The 17,365-nt window shown below is 40.9% G+C and overlaps 1 protein-coding gene across 3 annotated transcripts in view; it reads left to right on the top strand.

The window, feature by feature from the left end:
- Positions 1–17,365, top strand: part of HTR2C (5-hydroxytryptamine receptor 2C) — a 93,977-nt gene that overhangs the window by 61,971 nt on the left and 14,641 nt on the right. The gene's annotated exons all lie outside the window — the stretch shown is intronic.

Raw genomic sequence — 17,365 nt, 5'->3', positions numbered from 1 at the left:
GGCCTGAACAGAATTGGCTGTGCTAATCTGGAAAATGCTGCATGGAAGCATGAATCCATATTTCTGAGATTAAAAGTGACCTGTCAAGTAGAAAAGAGAAGTCCTTTTTTTTTTTTTTCCTAAACGTAGAAGAATGAAAAACAGGAATGCTAAAGAACACTCTAGATTTTATTTTCTAAATGTGCTACTGCCTCCTTTGCTTTGATCAGTGGCAGCAGGCTGCAGGTAGGTAACATTGTGTGATTTTTTTTTTCCCCCTGTGCTTACAGGTGGACCTAGGGAATGGCTTCCTACAAAATGCACTAGGGGAGAACCTGACCATGCTAAAGTGAGTAGGAACATTGGCAGCAAGTTCAAAGGGGCTGGGGTGTTTGCCAGAGCACTCCTCTGCCTCCTCCAACCCTCTTTACACTCCTCCTGCCTGGTCATGACTGTAGCTCTTGGCATGATTATGGCAGCATCCTTCATCTAGAAAGGTCCCAGATGTTTTGCTGCTCTCCTGAGTCTAAGGAAATCTCTTCTGCGACTGCAATGCAGTTCCCTTTGTGGCATTGCTGTTTATTGGGTTTCAGCACCATCACACAAAACACGAGCCATTCTCCTGTTAAAGCTTTATGGTACATATAGGTAAGAGACATGAGCTGGCATTTGTCCAAGTAAGATGACCTGATGCTGCGCCATGTGAAATGTTCAGCTTAGTGCTGAAATGTGCTTCCAGCCTGTGAAGGGCCTGATCCTGAAGTGTAATTCCATGGGCATTCACTTGCTTAATGTGGTTTGGGATGAAAAGCTTCTTGTGATTGTCTTTGCCTTGGCTTTGTGAGGCTGGTTCTCCCTAAGGCACTTCTGTTCCATGTTTCCTGCTGGAAAAGGAGTGAAGTCCTCTTTTCTGGGTTGGATGACACTGTTGAGGGTTTTTTTTTTTTTGTTTATTTCATTGGTTTTGGTTACAAAATAAGAATTTAAAAAAGGCAGAGGAAGCAAATTCACCTTAGAGAAAGAAATCATATTTTGCTGAGCAACATGATCCAAATAGGAAAATGAAATCACAAAGAGGTTCCGAGGAGAGTTTCCTGATCCCACAGGACTACAGGAGTGAAAAGGACTTTCTGACTCGCTGCGTCCTGCTGTTTGCTACTAAGTATTAGTAAGACACTGAGCTACTGCAGTCATATCTTACATCTTCCAGAGCCTTCCTTTCCGGTCTGCCTGCTGTTGGGATGCTGAAGCCAGGATCTGTATGTGTCAGTGTGTAGCAACAGAAAGCCATGACAAATCTCTGAGCACCTTATTACAAAACCAAAAATTCATCTCTTTGCCAACCTCAACTTTCTTGCAAGAAGCAGTTTTTAAATAGAAAATTCTAACGCTGCAGTGTGAAAAAAGCAGAGCCTCCGTGTACCTTTGTACTTTGTAAGAAGTAAATGTGCTTTGCAACTTTCCTTCAAAAGTTGATAAACTGGGCTGCTTCCCCTTTGCAGTTTTATCCAGGAGAACCTGTTATCAGTATTTCCTCTCTCGCAGCTCTGCCAGGGCACAAGAAGTCATCACTAGGTCAGCTAGGCACATCATCTCTAAACCATTTAAGGCTGTGGTCTGAAATAAAGCCAGAAGCTAATTGGTAACAAGAGCGGGTTGCAGAGCAGGTTTCTGTAACGAACTCTCGGTGGGCACTTGCTAAGTGGAGGCAGGTTTTCTGCACCACTTCCAGCTCCACAGCTCAGCTTGAGATGTGGTCTCACCCTAAAACACGCCATGGAAGCAGTCTTAAGTAAGCACTAACATGTAAAATATCACCCAGGCATCTCGGTGAGGATGTTTCCTTGGATGCAGCCTCTACAAACATGGCAGAAAAGACTGGCAGAGTCCACTTTTGTCCTCCTCCTGAGTTCCTGAGAGGTGAAGGGAAATGTTAAAATACTCTAGATAATTTCAGTGGATTAACTCCTACTTACACAAGTTGAACATATGGCCTTATAGTTTCCTAATTTACCAACAGCATGTATGCTGCATCCAATCAGGGAGCTATTTTTGATATTTTAGGTACTAAATTGGACGTGCATGTCTGGCCTGCCTGGTGTAATGGAGAATTGCCCATCCAAAATAAATCTTTTATGTTCAAGTATGACTCATTAGAATGATTTTGAATGGCACACATTGCTGTTATTTAATGCAAATAAAGATTTAAATCCAATTATATTTTTTATTTCATCCTTTTGCTAAAAATTTTTGGAAGATGCAACGGGTTTTAAAATTCATAGGAGTGTAAAGCCCCCAAAACCTGGAGTGTGTATAGTTACATTTCTGTTTTACAGGAATACTGGTGTTGGTTTAAATACAGCAGCAGTTTTAATGCTGTCGGTGCAATCTTCTCATGCCCAATTTGCTTCTAGATCAGTGAAGCTAAATGTGCTTTAAAATGCATGAATCTTTGTTTACTTTTCATGACAGTAGCCTGTTAGATCCAGTAGTAGCTTTGTAAGTGCATTGCCTCATTGTAATTAACTTTTGTGAGCTTAGTTGAAAAGAAATACAAACTTACATGCTTTGTAGCAAACCAGAAATTGATACAAGACAATGAGAAAAGCAGAATTGTTATATATAAAAAGAAAGACCCTATGATGATAAACTGTTCCAGAGATAAATTTGCTGCTTTATAAAGGTGCCAGCCGGATCACCAAGATAACAAGTAAAATGAAGGCAGCTAATATGTTTCGCACAGACAGATTTAGCCTCATCTGAAAGGAAGAACAGTACCACCTCCGGGCACTGGGGCCATGTGAGACACGGCCACCCAGGGTCTTCCTTAGGTATGTTTAATCCCCTATTCTTAAATTTTAAAATGAAGAGAAAGGATTTAATCAGAATTGCAGACATTTTACCAAGATTGAGTTCATTTTAGTCTATGTAATTTTACATGTGTGTTTACCTGTGATAGCTTTTTGCAGGGACTTTATCTCATAGAGATGGATGCTAGTCCCAGCCTGAGTTTGGCTTCAGCTGTAGCTCAGGCCTCCCTCATTCTCACAATGTATTGGCCAACCACACCACAAAGCCTGGTGCTCAAGCAGCATCTGCTCAGTGAGAAAGGGAGCTGCTTGTGAACTGACATTTGTTTCTATTGATTTTTGTAAACAGTGTGATTTTTTTTTTTTTTTTTAAAAAAAAGGTTGGGGGGAAGAGAGAGAGGAATAGTAAATTTTACGGAATAGCAGAGTGGAAAGGATAGCAACTCCTCGTAATCTTTACCCAAACATTAATTTAGGAAAGCGGGAAATAAAATATTCTCCATTTAGAAGCATTATATGTGTGACCTGGATTTTAAAACAGAGATGTGACCACAGCAGCCTGGCCCGAGCTGTGACAGAGGAGTGCTTCTCAATAGCTTTGTCCATTCTGTCCATCCCGAACACCCCATACCAGTTACTACTTTTACTTCTGTTTTCTCTTACCCGTAAAAGCCCTTGCTTCCCCTACTAGAAGGTGCCTGCAGCTAAATCTAGCAATACTTTCACACACCAAATATCTAGGACATATTATCTCATGCTGAGAACTTGCTATCTCTTCTCACTCACCCCAGCAGAGTGAAACTGGGATGAGGAACTAGTTAGTAGCATGTGTTTCTCAGCACTTGCCAAAGAGCAGTTATAATTTCCAGGAACGGTCCTACTTGCAGTCTGTTGTAAAGATTACCATATGGCTCATTTTCCTGTACTGGCTGCAGCTGCAGATATTGGAGAATGTAAGGGGAAATGCAGAAGGACTCCAACGATGGTCAGCTGTATTTCTGTACTCTGTCTTGACTTCATGTGAAATTGAAAAACTCTTTCATCCCTGTTTTGTTTGGAAATTATGCTCTGTATTCACTGGGGAAGTCTGTTGTTGCATGCAGATAGATGCCTCGTGTCAGCATTTTGGTGCTTGGTATATTTGTGTACATCCTATCCTATTTGTTGCTTTTACTGTATTAGGTTATGAGCAGCCTTCTGTGAAAGTAAGTATGATTTCTTTTCAGCATATGGTAACCTTAATGTTCTTTATGTGATTAGTACAATAATATAGTAATTTCTTGCCTAAGGGCTCAACCTGAGTGATGGTGACATGCCAAGACCCCAAGGAACAAACTACTGCATTTTTAGAAGAGGTGCATGTAATGGGTCAACCCAGCCTTTGAGCTCAAAAGTATGGAAAAATCACTGCCACTGTGCAGGCCAGTACATATATAGACAGCTGCTTTACACAAGATGGAAAGAAATACAGAGAAGCAAGGTGAAATTTCTGAAAACTACGTAGATATATTGTAAGACAAATATACCAATGTAATACATTAGTTTGAATTATGAATGTTTCCAGGATTGGGTCAATTAACTCGGAATTAACTCAAATTTTTCTTCTACTTCCTTTCACATCTGTCTGTTGAATTGATATCATTAAATTCTACTCAGCAAATTATGTTTTTAATGTCTCTCTCCAATTCACATGACATATCCCTTGAAATTCTGGTCCTAGAGTTGTCTAATATTCATTAAAATATGCACAAATACCCTTGTAGGTTAGTTCACTTCCCTGAGACCTAATGGTAAGACTAGCATTAAGTTCCCAGTTTGTGTTTTATCAGCACATGCTGGGAAAGAGGCTCTGATGTGATTCATCTGCTTGCATGGTAATTAAATGGAAATTACATTGATGGAAGAGGGGCCACATGCCAATTGCTCTGCCTTGCATTAATTTGCATGCTGCCTCATTGACGCAACACAACCCTTTTCTGAATGGACAACTCACAAGAGAAACAGAATGGATCCTCACTAGCTTTTCTGCCAAAATTGTCATTAAAGATGCTAATGAGATGAGGGGAATTTGTGCATGAGCCTATCATGGAGCCTAGGCTGTGATTACCAATATGTGCTATATCAACATTTTGGTTTCATGCATTAGTTTCAAATATATATTCCATTTTTCCAGCCTCCTCCGTGTTTTCTGGTTGTAATAAGTCTTGTTGTTGGAAAACTTTACTATTCCTGCAGGAACTCTGATAAGCACAATGACAGCAGTGGATTTAGTGAATGAATCTCTCCTCCGAGATGCCATCTCAGTTCCTAGATGAAAAAGGTTCAGGACTACAAAGTTCAATGAGTAATGCACAAACATGAATTACCTAGTTCCTCTACCAACTCTTAGGTATGAAATTTTATGGGCAAGGCAAGACGGTCGATAAGGTTCTGTTGATTCTCTGTTATTTTTTGGGCAGTTTGATTTCCATTCCTGTTGGCATGTTGGCAACAGTCTGTCTTCTCCAGCTGGGCTTGAGTTATCGGGACAGACCAGTTGTTACCCTGACCACCTTCTGATGTATAATTTTTTTTGCAATGTGTTTATTTTAGGTAAGTTTTGGGTGTTTTGCTTGTTTTTATAAAAGTCTATTTCCATCCCCAATCAGAGGCAGCAGCTGCAGAAAAAGGTCTTGGTGTTGTTTGACCTGGTATGACAGGCTTTTACCATACCTATTTGGCACCCACTGGGATGCAGAAGACTGTAAATGCGTGTCTGACACCTATGAATATTGATGGCTGGTTTTAGGAGGCAGCAGAGCTCTGTCTTTACCTCTGCATATTTGTTCTGAATGGTAACTACTTCTCACTCTGCTATTTAAATTTTGAGTTTTTGGGGTAATACTTTGAATTTGCCAGTTAAGATTTTGTTGATTCCTTCTGATCAGCTGATCTGAAATGAACGGAAAGAGAGATTGCATTTTAACACAGTAGAAGCCAAAAGTCGTGAGTCTACTTTAGTGTTAAAATCGAGCTAGCTGTCTCCATCCCAGATGCACAACAGCAGAACAAGGTTATTTGTTTGATATAAATGGTGAGTTGATGTTGATAAGCATGAACACAGGAAAAACAACTTCCAAGATGAAGTCCTTTAAACATACCCTTTACATCTTACTTTATCTACTTTCCATACTGATTTGTCCAAGCTTTTTCTAGTCCATATTGGGATAAGTACCTCTTGTATCTTGGGAGTAACTAGTTCTACTACAGCACCCATATTACTCATTTACATTTGTTAAATCTATGGCAACACTTATTTTATTACCTTTTTCTAGATTATTATGTTAACACGTTATTTTATGATCAGAGTTATCCCTGGTTTTGATTTGTAATCAAGCACAAGATTACACTGTAATAATAGTATAACCATGATAATAAAATAACGTTGCACTTGATTACAAAGCAAAAACAAGTCTATCAAAAAACCCCAATGGTATAACTTAACTAAATATCATTTGTTTAGTTTCCTTTTCCACCTCATGAGACCACTATAATTTTCTGGGTAATAGTATTCTTTCTAATATATCAGTACACCCACACTTCATTTATCCATATAAAATTAAACTTCTACTTCATGTTAATGGAACTTGCAATAGGCCTACAATTTCTGCAAAACTCAAAAACAGAGGAGTACAACTGTACCCAGATGGTGGTCATATGTTAAGTTTCACTTTGCCTCTGATGTTACCCATCTGGATTATGTTCCACATGCCGAAACACTGTTATGGGAAATGGGATCACCTCACTCTGCATTGCTGTTTTCAACACAGACCCCAGGATTCAAAACTGCATACCTGCATCATTTGTCAGAGAGAGACATAAAGTCAAGCAGGATTGATGTTGCTGCCTGTTAGTTTTCTTTTTGCCTGAGGGATATCACCTGAATTCCAGCACGTGAGGATGAGCTATGTGTTGGCATAGTCTGAGGCAATTCTAAATCTTGGGATCTGTTAAGAAAGCTGTGCTGAGCGTGCTCTTACGTGTCCTCATGCAGCAGTTTGACAGCAATCTGACGTTTTATAGGCTGTAAATGCTGCAGTGTGCTGATCTAAGATTAGATAATTATAATTAGATGATTAATTAGAATAATCTAAGATTATGCACCATAATCTAAGATTAGATCTTATACCAACTTCAAGTCTTTTAAGTAGACTCTGTTAGTAGTGAGCAGTTTTAATTAGTAAAGAGTTGTGTCCAAAATGCTTACAATAATGCAAATCCTTAACGTTGTATTATGTGGTTTTACACGTTGGGCTGTCACACCGAGCAACAAATTAGTTGCTTGGAGTAAAGGGCTGATCTAAAATCACACGGCAGTAGGCTGGTTGGGGGTGTATCAGCTCTGTCTGGCGGGATTGGGGTGAGCAGGGGTACAGAAACACCATGTTTCTCGATTGGTCAGTGCAGCTTCGGCCACATGCAGCCTTCCCAGACCCCTGCTTTCCCAGGGTTACTTTGGATGCTTGGATGCTGGTGACAGGGTGACCTGCCCTGGTCATGGCAAGAGGGCTTGGGATGAGGCAGTCTTCTCTGAGTATCATGCCCAGATGGGAGGTTGGTTCCCAGCTAGGCTGAATGAATCAAATCCCACGGGAGGGCCAGGAGTTGAGTCTCTCAGCTGTAGCACTGGCTGCTCCTGGGCTGAAGACAGAACGAGCCTGCAGGCCTCTGCAGACGAGAAAGGAAGAAATACTGCAACATGCTGAGGTGAAGTCCGCAAGCCTTCTTCCCCCTAAGGCTTAATGTAGAGCCATCCCCAGACTGTGATTCTGTCCATACTTCCCCGCAGAGAGGTTCAACTAAACATGAGCATTTAAAGTCTATTTTCTTGTGGTGATAGAAGTGGATCAGATCACACCAGGGGCTCTTCACTCGCACGTCCATGTCCTGCAGGTGTCGGGGCTGCCTAGGAAAGCCTCCTGTGCTGCTGATGGAGAAATGGGCTTTCCAGCAGGCACCACACTATCCGGCTTATCTGCCAATGAAGCTTCAGACCTACTCCTGCTGTGGAAAATTATTTTCCAGGCCTGTGAAAGGAGCCTCCGGGGTTACTATGGCCTGGCAAAATGGGGAAACATCTAAGTATCGTGAGATAACAGGAGCAAGAAGTGGGGAAGGACAGCTGGGTAATTAAGGTTGACCATAGAGGGAAGGGGACTCCAGACTTTGAAACATTGTACTGGAAGATAAAGGCTACTGAAATGTTATTTTTCAAGTATTGTGCAAGATTTGAGAAGAGCTCAAGCAATTAAGTAACTTGGTCTAGTTTAGCTGCAGTTGTCAGCTTCATCTCATTTCTACATCCTATTCCTCAGTTAAAAGAAAGCTATCAGCAAAATTCCCCCAAAGTGTAAGTCTGGGTTGGACTGCTACAAGAATCGTGGTGGATAAGTGTACATTTCTGGGTGCAGTCTGGGCGTTGTTTGCACACTCGTGTGGTTCAGCAGGTTCTTCCTATAGAGTATGGAATTGATTAGCAATACATGCATTATCTAGATTGCTGTTAGAACTATTTAATTAAATATTTGAATGTTGTTTACATACTGGACGAATTCTGTTCCACCCCTGTTTCAGGGAAGGACAGTGATTCTTCATTGCATTGCCTTTTAATTGGAGCAGGTTACACATGCAGGTTGCTATGTGGAGTTGGCACATGGTGGCCATTAAACTCCTAGAAAGCAGTGGTGCTTGCTCACATGTTCACAGATTTCCTTGCGATTACTGCATATGTAATAGTGTTCACTAGTAAATTATTTCCTTGAGAAAGCTACTGAAGGTGCTGTTCTATCACCTTTCAGACTCCCACAGTGAAAGTTTCCAATGTGACAAACTCCAGCCTGACACTTCTCCTATAGTGAAAGATGTATCTGTTCTTGGTCAGAAGCTGCCTGGGCATGCTGGCAGAAATGCTTTGCAAGTGGGAGGTTTGCGTCTAAGGTATTCAGTGACAGGAGGACAGTAGATGGCACTCAAGGATACGGAGCAGAATTTTAGGCTTCTTACCAACACGCAAATAATTGCTTTTTACGGTGCCTTCTGTGGAGCACTCTTACGCTGGCATTTCTTCCTGTACAATCACGAACAATCAGAGATGCCCATTGACTTGGAGGAAGCTAAACAGGGAATGCATTTTGAAAGTCCTCTGCTCTGAGAAATATCAGAAATGGAAATAAACATCTGTGAGCATGACCAAAATACAACTTATTTCCCTTGCTTGAAGTGATTTCTTGCCATTATCAGTCTTACTGACTGCTTGTACCAGCTTTTAACCTCATCAGACAAGCAAATTGTAACTCACACTGGTATGAAGCTCATCCAGACAATTAACCCACTGTCCCTAATAGCTTTCCTGCTGTTGAGGAAGGTGCGCTGTACAGTAAGAAGGAAAGCTGACTCACCGAACTACTTTGATATCCCTAAATTTGTTAAAGCACTTGAGTGTGGGTTGCACTTTCCATTGCAATTAGAACATTGCAGGTGTAGCGCTGCGCTGAACGAGGGCCAAAACGATGGCTGTATTCTCATCACATCCAGCAGCCTGCGAGCAAACAGCAGGCAAAGTCACTGCCACTTTTCAAATTGCAGATCTTGCTTTGGCCTCACATTATGCTTTATATCCTGAGATGCAATTCTTTACTTTCCCCCACACAGGGGGAAATAAATACTGACCGGGCATGCAAGGTATATGAGACTAAAAAAACTCCTGAAAACATCTGCATCTGTACGCTCAAAGTTAATGATAGTGATTTGCAGAAGTTGGTTTAGAGTAAGTATGTCATTTCTTATTAAATTGGCTGTCTTCCTGGAATATTTAGTAAAAGCATTGGCTAATTAAAGATGACAGACCTGTGCTCTCTGAATACGGAACCCTTTACATCAAATGAAGGAAATCCTTATTACGTCCCTTTCCAAAATTGGACATTTTATCACTATTTGGAGGCCAGTTTGTTCAGCTGCATTGCCAGGAGGGAGCCCGAGCTGAGAAAGAGAGTTAATCCCAGGTAGTCTCCCAGGCAGCTGGCAGGATGGCACAGACAACTGAATTGCCTCTGAGTTATGGTGAAATCAAACCGAAGACCTAAAAAAATCCACTCTGTATGGGTTTGTGTTCTGTCACTAGCCCCAGAGCCAGTTCTAGGGTAGCACCATAGTCTAAACTTTATTTGATATTAGAAACTCTGGGTTTGAGCAGATGGCTTCTTTGTTCCAACTAAGGTAACTGTTCAGCAGCCAGCTGTAATCTGAATAATGCCACATCACTTTCAGTTCTGAATTTTAGTTTCCTCAAATGATCTGTATGTTTTGGCAGCTTTTTCTTGTGATAATGGATCTTTTTCAATTTCATCAAAAATAGGGAAAACCACCTGTTATTGTTACATGTTTGTGCACTTTGTTATGAAACAGTTTTTTTGAAAAGATTTATATTTTTACATTTTGAAGGTGTTCATTTGGGGTCTGTGTTTGCTTGTGGGCTTATTTTGCCGTGTGGTGTTGATTCAACTGTTATTTTATTAGTTGTTTAAATAAGGGGTGAAGGCTGATCCATAGCCTGCATGAAAGAAATTAAAGGAGAGGCCACTGTCCTGCCATTGTGCTGACATACAGAACATCAGTAAAAAGAAAATTTTTACTGGCGTGAATATTTTGTTAGACTGCGGTTTCATTTAGATAAAGCATTATGAAGAACTTGCATCCCAGAATTGTGCGAAGAGATCATGTCTCTGTTGAAGTTAAAATGCTGTAAGAAACCCTTTATACGAAGTTAGTGATACAATTCAATTAATTGTACCATTGGCCCGTTAACTGTCCGTATCACTCAACGTACAAATTCCAGATGCAGCTACAGATGCTTAAACTGTGAGCAAAGAACATTATTGAGCCTAGAAATTTTTTCTCTGACTTCAAACATAGTTTTATTCTCCACCAATAAATGAAAAGATGAATGTAACATATGGATTCAGGGAATGACAGACTGCACCAGACTAATTTGATATTTCCCTAAGAGAAGACATGCTGCCTTTGGGATGGCAACAGCGTTCTCTATATTTTCTTCTTAGCAAATATTCCATTTTATTAGCACGGTTGTTTTAAGTATAGTATGTGATAAAGTTGGCTCCTTGCATTTAAAATATTACTTAAATGATATTCAAGCAACCTTTCCCTAGATCAGATGATTACATCCAGTCTGGCTTTAAATTTGCTTCTTTCTTACAAGTCCTGTCAAGACTGCAAGTCATCGCCATAGTGGATAGAAAGCAAAATCTAACCCAGTTATTTAAAATTCTCAAAACAGCATAATGGGTGCAATTGTTTAATTTGCAATAAAATACGGTCACATCAATTAATTGCTATAACTTGTGAGGCAAGAACCAAAAGACCTTTGGGGGCACATCCAGCTCTGCTGGGGTTTCCGTTGATGGTGGGGGGGTTTCTGAAGGAGATCACAGTGTTCTGGGCCCGTTGCCTGCTGCTCCCTGCCCCAGGGCCACTTGTGCCATGCTGACGGCTCCATGAAGTGAAAAACGAATAGCTCAGAGGAAAACTGAAGGTCAGGAATGGTGGACCAGCCCAGTTTGGATGTGAGCAGTGGCACAGACTCAAGTATATCTTTTCTGCGGTGTTGCACTATGGAAAAATAGCATCTTCTCAGTCAAGTGCAGGGTGCCAGCAGTGGTCTCACCAACACCGCGTCTGGACACAGTGTCACCCTTCCTTTCTTACTTGGTGGTCTGTTCCAGCCTCTTAGCCATCATATCATTTGAGAGCCCATCTGCTGCTCAGCATCCGTTGGGACCCTTAAGCCTTTTTGGACTTACAGCATTCAAGAATACAGTCCTTCTCCTAAAAGGCATCTTCATTCTTTGTGTGTAGATTATGTCCCTATGCTTGGCTGTGCTAGAATATGTGCTATTTAAGGGATCCAGATAGCTTTAAGATAGCCTTTTTTTCCCTTTAGAAAAATGTAGGCTAGAAACTTAAAGGTGAACTCAATTTTTCATGTAACCCAGCGCCAGGAGTTCAATATGTCAGAACAACATTCAATTCCACTCTATTGATGATAAAATCAGAAGCATTGGTAGTGCTGCCCTTGAGACCAGCTGTCCCTCCAGCCAGGAAGCTTGGCTACACGCGTGTGATCCCTTCTGCGGACATGCTGGTAATCACTGAGGACTGTGGGGGGTCAAGCAAGACGTTCTGTGCTTCTCAGGCATGATGGAGGTTTTCAACGTTCTTGGTTGTGTGACTCTCAGGGTGACACGGATGTCTCTGAGTCATTTGTCTACATAAATCTGAAAAAAAAAAAATTAGCAAAAAAGAGATACATAGCTTTACACTTAGTATTTCAGGCTAAGAAATACTTTACTTCCTAGATAAGAGAGAGAGAAGAGAATCGTTTAAATTCTTTCGTTCCCTTGGGAATAATGAAACGCAGTAATGTTAAAACTGTACGTAATCGCTTTCTATTTTTGTAAAGCCTGTGGCAGCTATGAAACTTTAAAGTGAATACTGGAAAGTCTGGTTAATATAAAATGCTTCAGTTGCAATACATTAATGGTGCAATGGGGGTAAAAAGACTTTTAGCAGTGGGCAAGGGTAGGCTTTTTTCCACAGCCCACAACAGTGGATTTCCCTGGAACATGTGAAAGAATCTTCAAAAGCTGCAAAATCTATCACAAAGTAACAGCTTTTGGGTACATCTTCTGGGTTGCTGTTTCCCATCATCTCTATGCTGCTCTGACTTACAGCAAGGAAACCTGAGCGAATGCTGTTACTAAGTATTGCACGCTGCTTCTAATTTTGAAAGGCTGTATCCTCATTTCTCAGGGAATTAGGTGAGGAATCTCCTGGATTTTTGTCATTGACCTTTCCGAGAGTCAGAGCATTACACAGAGCAGTAGATCAGTGTATGGCCTGGAACAGATTCATGGCAGCTAGAGGATGATCAAGATGTGCTTCAAGCATGTGCTGTGTTGCCATGTTAACTGCTGGGAAATTGTGCTTTGTACTGGGATTAAGATTCATTCAAACATAATGATTTCCCACCATTTTTAGTTCAATTCGTTCAAGGCCTGCTGGTAGTTAAAGCAAAACGTAAATACAGTAAATATCAGAATCTCAAAAGGAGAAATATTACATGTATTTCAGGTTTTGGCCAAGCCAATGAACAACGTTAAAAGAGGCTATATTTGAACACATAAGCATCTCTAGTCCTTATTCTGCACCTCTTAGCTCTGTGTTTTTTTTCTATATATATGCATAGGTATATATACATTATGTATATGCATGCATGTATGTGTATATATATATCAAATGTCATCATGAGCCTAAAAGACAAAATATAGGCTTATTCTTCCTGTGTGATTTTGAAGGGTGGTTTTTACCCTTTTATCCATTCCGATAGATATAAAGCACTGGCTAAACACAACAAATGTGTTCTGAAGCCGTTTCCAAATTCCCATTCACGGTTGGAAAAGAAATGATTGCTGCAGCTTACTGTGAGTTTGCCATGAAAAATTTCTGAAGCTACAGGGATGAATTTTACATAACTCTTTGCTTTATTGTGGTATAAGCAGGTATTTTGCTACTATTATTCCAGATTTGTTCCAAGTATTACACTGCATATTCCCAGGAGGTATCCTGGGGCAGATTGCGCTATAGAAGTAGTAAATATGTACAAGCAATAGTCATTTTTTTAAATGTAAATATAGCGAGCCAGTCCATTTGTAGCGTGGGGTGTGTTTGTCTGTATGTGTACACACAACTCCTGTCTACTCCAGCTTAGCACAAAAAGCCAAGTAAAGCTCATGAGATTTTGTTCAAGGCTTTGGGGAGAAGGAAGGGGTTTTGCATCAGCCTCCGTCTATTCTGCAGTCCCACAGTTTCTTTTCAGCCGCAGGTTCTAACACTTTCTTTTTTCAGTTCAGCCATTCTCCTACAATCTGGAGTAATTCTGTTTTACCATTCGACATAATTAATTTTGCTTCCATTTGCTGTGTTTTGGATTATTCAGTCACCTCCTGCTGCAGTGGCTGGTAATTTTGACTTTCATGCAGTGAACAGCACAGTGACCATAATAACAGTGTTATACAACACTTTTTACCCATATGCATAAAACCTCTGACAAAAGTGTTTAAATTTCATTGTTGCTATCCTTCTTGACGGAAAGCACAAAAAATTTAAGGGAACTCTCATCTGCCAGCAAATTAGCTACGCACAGAGATGGTCTGTGGCTTTGCCAAAATGCTTTTGAGTTTCTGCATTTTGCTGCCAACCGTTTGGGCCCATCTCAGCTGTTCAGCGACACGCAGGAACTGTGGTTTGCTTTTTCATCCCAGCACAGGAGATGAAATCACACCTATGGACCATGACTCCTGGTTAAATATGAGTGTTTGACCCCTGTTGCCCATGAAGAATGACAACATCTCAGGTTCCACGAGATGCTGTTCAGCGTTGGAAGCTGAAGCAATATACACAGGCATTCTGCAGAAGTTTCCTTGCAGGATTTCATACACGGTGTTTTTATCCTGATCAGAGCCAGAAGCTAACACTGATCTAGAAGTAATATCATTGCAGTAGTCTTCTATATGCTTTTCTCTATGAATTTGTCCAGTGTAAACTTCTAGCATCCACAAAATGTTGGAGGCAAAAAAATCTGCAGTTTGATTACATGCTGGGTAAAGAAATATCGCCTTTTGTTCTGACCTGCTGGCTTCATCTAATCCCCTTCAGCACTCTCCTATCTGGTCTACCAGCCAGTGCATTAAATATATGCCTGATTTTAAGGGCACAGATTAATTCAAGGTACAAAAATCAGAGTTTCTTACAAAGAACTTGATTTTTGCTTACCCAGGTGTTTAGTACTGTTTCATTCTTTCTGGAGCCAAATTTGGACCGAGATGCATGCTTTCCATTGGAAATGCAATTACTAAAGCTTAGAAGTGCTGGGGTCCAAGAATTCATTTCACTCAGTCATCTGCACTTCTAAATATATGGTAATTGTTATTCTTTCTATATGAAATGAGAGAAAATAGAACAAATTAGAGAAATGTTACCTTCTGCAGATAGAGTATTTCTGAGGATAAGATTCTTTTAAAGGTGTAACATCATTAACAGAATTGGTTTTTTAATCCTTGTTTGCATCTTGGCACAGTCACAGGGCACATTTCCTATGTTTTGTACATTTATTTGAAACAGAATTAGAATAAACTTTTTTTTTTTGTACAAATTACTGGTTTTGTAGGCTGTGTACGTGTTTTTCAAATGCACACACCATGCTTACTTAAAAGTAATTGTATTTTGAGATAGGATATATATTATACCTTTCCTATCAAGGTATAGTCATGTGTTATGAGCTGCCATTCTACAAATTTCCAGAGTGACATTTTATTATTGCAGATCATTTTAGGAAACTTCCTGAGAAAGTAAAATGTCTCCTCATATAACTGCGTTTTCAGCTAGAAGCATAATGGATTGCCTTGGGACAGTAAAGACTAAAAGGATCAGCCATTAGGAGGGCTCTCATATCACCCTTATCTTTAAAGACATCCTGACAGTTTGCCCAGGCAGTAATTCTGGGCAGCATTACCTGGATCTGTTGGTGGCTGTGGTTCCTGCAGTGCCAGGGCTGACAGCAGGTGACACCTATTAACCTCCCACCATGGGTATGAACGTTTACTGTAGCTTTTGCTTCTGCTAATTCTTTGATTATAATGCTGTTGCCTAGTTCACATCAATAGCAGAAGTTGTTCCAGGGGGAATCAGTCATGGGAAGTGTTCGGGTAGCTCGAAGGAAGAAGTAAGAGAAGTTATTCAGCATTCAATAATGCTGAAAAGGTGGTTGCTGTAGAAACCTCTTCCAGGTGTAGCAAATATCAAGAATCAGATTGTACCCAGTGCAGTGCCATAGATCAGATTGGAGATGCTCCCACGCACAGGGAGCCTGGAGGCCTGGCATCCCTTTCCGGAGACACCGGAGATTTCCTGGCCGTCTGCCTGATGCGGGGAGCAGCCGTCACCACCACCGTCCCTCTGTGCAGAGGCTGCTGCGCAGTCACAATCGCCCCACACATATTCACAGGGACAGCTTCATCCGTCAGGTCACGCTCCCCACTGCTTTTCTCCAGATCTTGTGCTCATAGCTCATTTCAGCCTGTATCAGAAAGCTGGCTCTAGCAACTCAGAGGGATAAGTAGGGAGGGATAAAGCATGACTGAATGTGTTTTAGCTTGGGCTGGCAGCAAAAGCCTGGGGCTGTACAGGGAGCACGGGTACCACATGAAGGAGCTCAGACTTGTTCTTCCCCGGAGCATTCACTGAGGCATCATTAAAGACCCAGCAAATTGGAGGTGTGCTTAGCTGGAGCTCCAAGCTCAATTGCAGGTTGATGGCAATGATGCCCTAAACTATGGCAAAGTGTGAACAAAAGCAGGAGGTGCAGAATGTGATCACAGCTTCATAAAGGGGCTGAGTCGTAATTTAACCAAGTTCAATTCATTTGTACAGCAGAGGTGCCTTTTAAAGTAAAGATGCTCCAGCCACAAAGTGCTTTACTTAGTTCCCTTTGATAAGGAGCTTTTAAATGCTTGCTGCTTTGGATTTCAGTCCACTTACGGTCCATCTAGTAGGGGTGGTGCAAACGTGCTGAAATAAATGGTTTATCTCCCCGGAGCTGAGGTCTTGTTGTGTGGGTTTCATGAGTTACTTAACACTTCTTCTGTGGGTTTCCCACTGGTAAAATGAGCTAATGTGTCCACCTCGTTCTGCCGTGCTCTTTGTGAAGGGTTCCTGGGCTTCGTTGGGATGATTCAAAATAATTTGCTCTGTTTCAATTCATCTCGGGTTTCTGCATGTAAGGTATCCTGGATCTCTCTTGGCTGGGTAATTTGTTTCAAAATATGCTTTCTGAGACTAACATTTCTCCCTTTCCATTCGAGATCAGTAGGATGGAGCTGCGTTGTTCTTAATATAAAATTGATTCTGCAGAGTGATGTTTCTGATTCTTGGGATAAACTTCAAGATTGCTTTAGATATCCATGTTCTGAATGAAGACACAAGAATATATCATTATTCAACTATTATGAAGTCTCTCATGTTCTCAGCTGCTATAGATACTGTTGATTTGTTTTGATAAGTGTGTTAGAAGCCCAGAGCTTGGCAGGACATGCTATTGATCTCACGCAATCCATTCTGGGCATTAACATGGGAGTATCATTCACAAATCAATTTTCTCTGAGCTTTAATTTAAATACCAGTGCCCCTTGAGGATCTTTCTGGGTCACTTTTATTCTCAAGCTGTACTTCAGCACTGAGTAAACTGATTAATTAATGCAGGCACCCAAATTAGCTGCGTGCCAGCTGCTGTCAGATGTAGCTATCTGGTCTGTTCAGTTTGCTGGCATACTTGTTTCTGTAAAGAATAATACTCAGCTCTGTCGACTCTCAAAACAGTTTTCAAATTTCAGCCACTCAATCCCAGCTGCTCAGTAAGGAGTCAAGTATGCCTCTGTTATTAAGGCATGCTGTCTGGGGAGAATATT

The sequence above is a fragment of the Platalea leucorodia genome (genome assembly GCF_965183815.1).
Source record: "Platalea leucorodia genome assembly, chromosome: 10".
Classification (NCBI taxonomy): domain Eukaryota; kingdom Metazoa; phylum Chordata; class Aves; order Pelecaniformes; family Threskiornithidae; genus Platalea; species Platalea leucorodia.
This window is presented reverse-complemented; position numbering and strand designations above follow the sequence as displayed.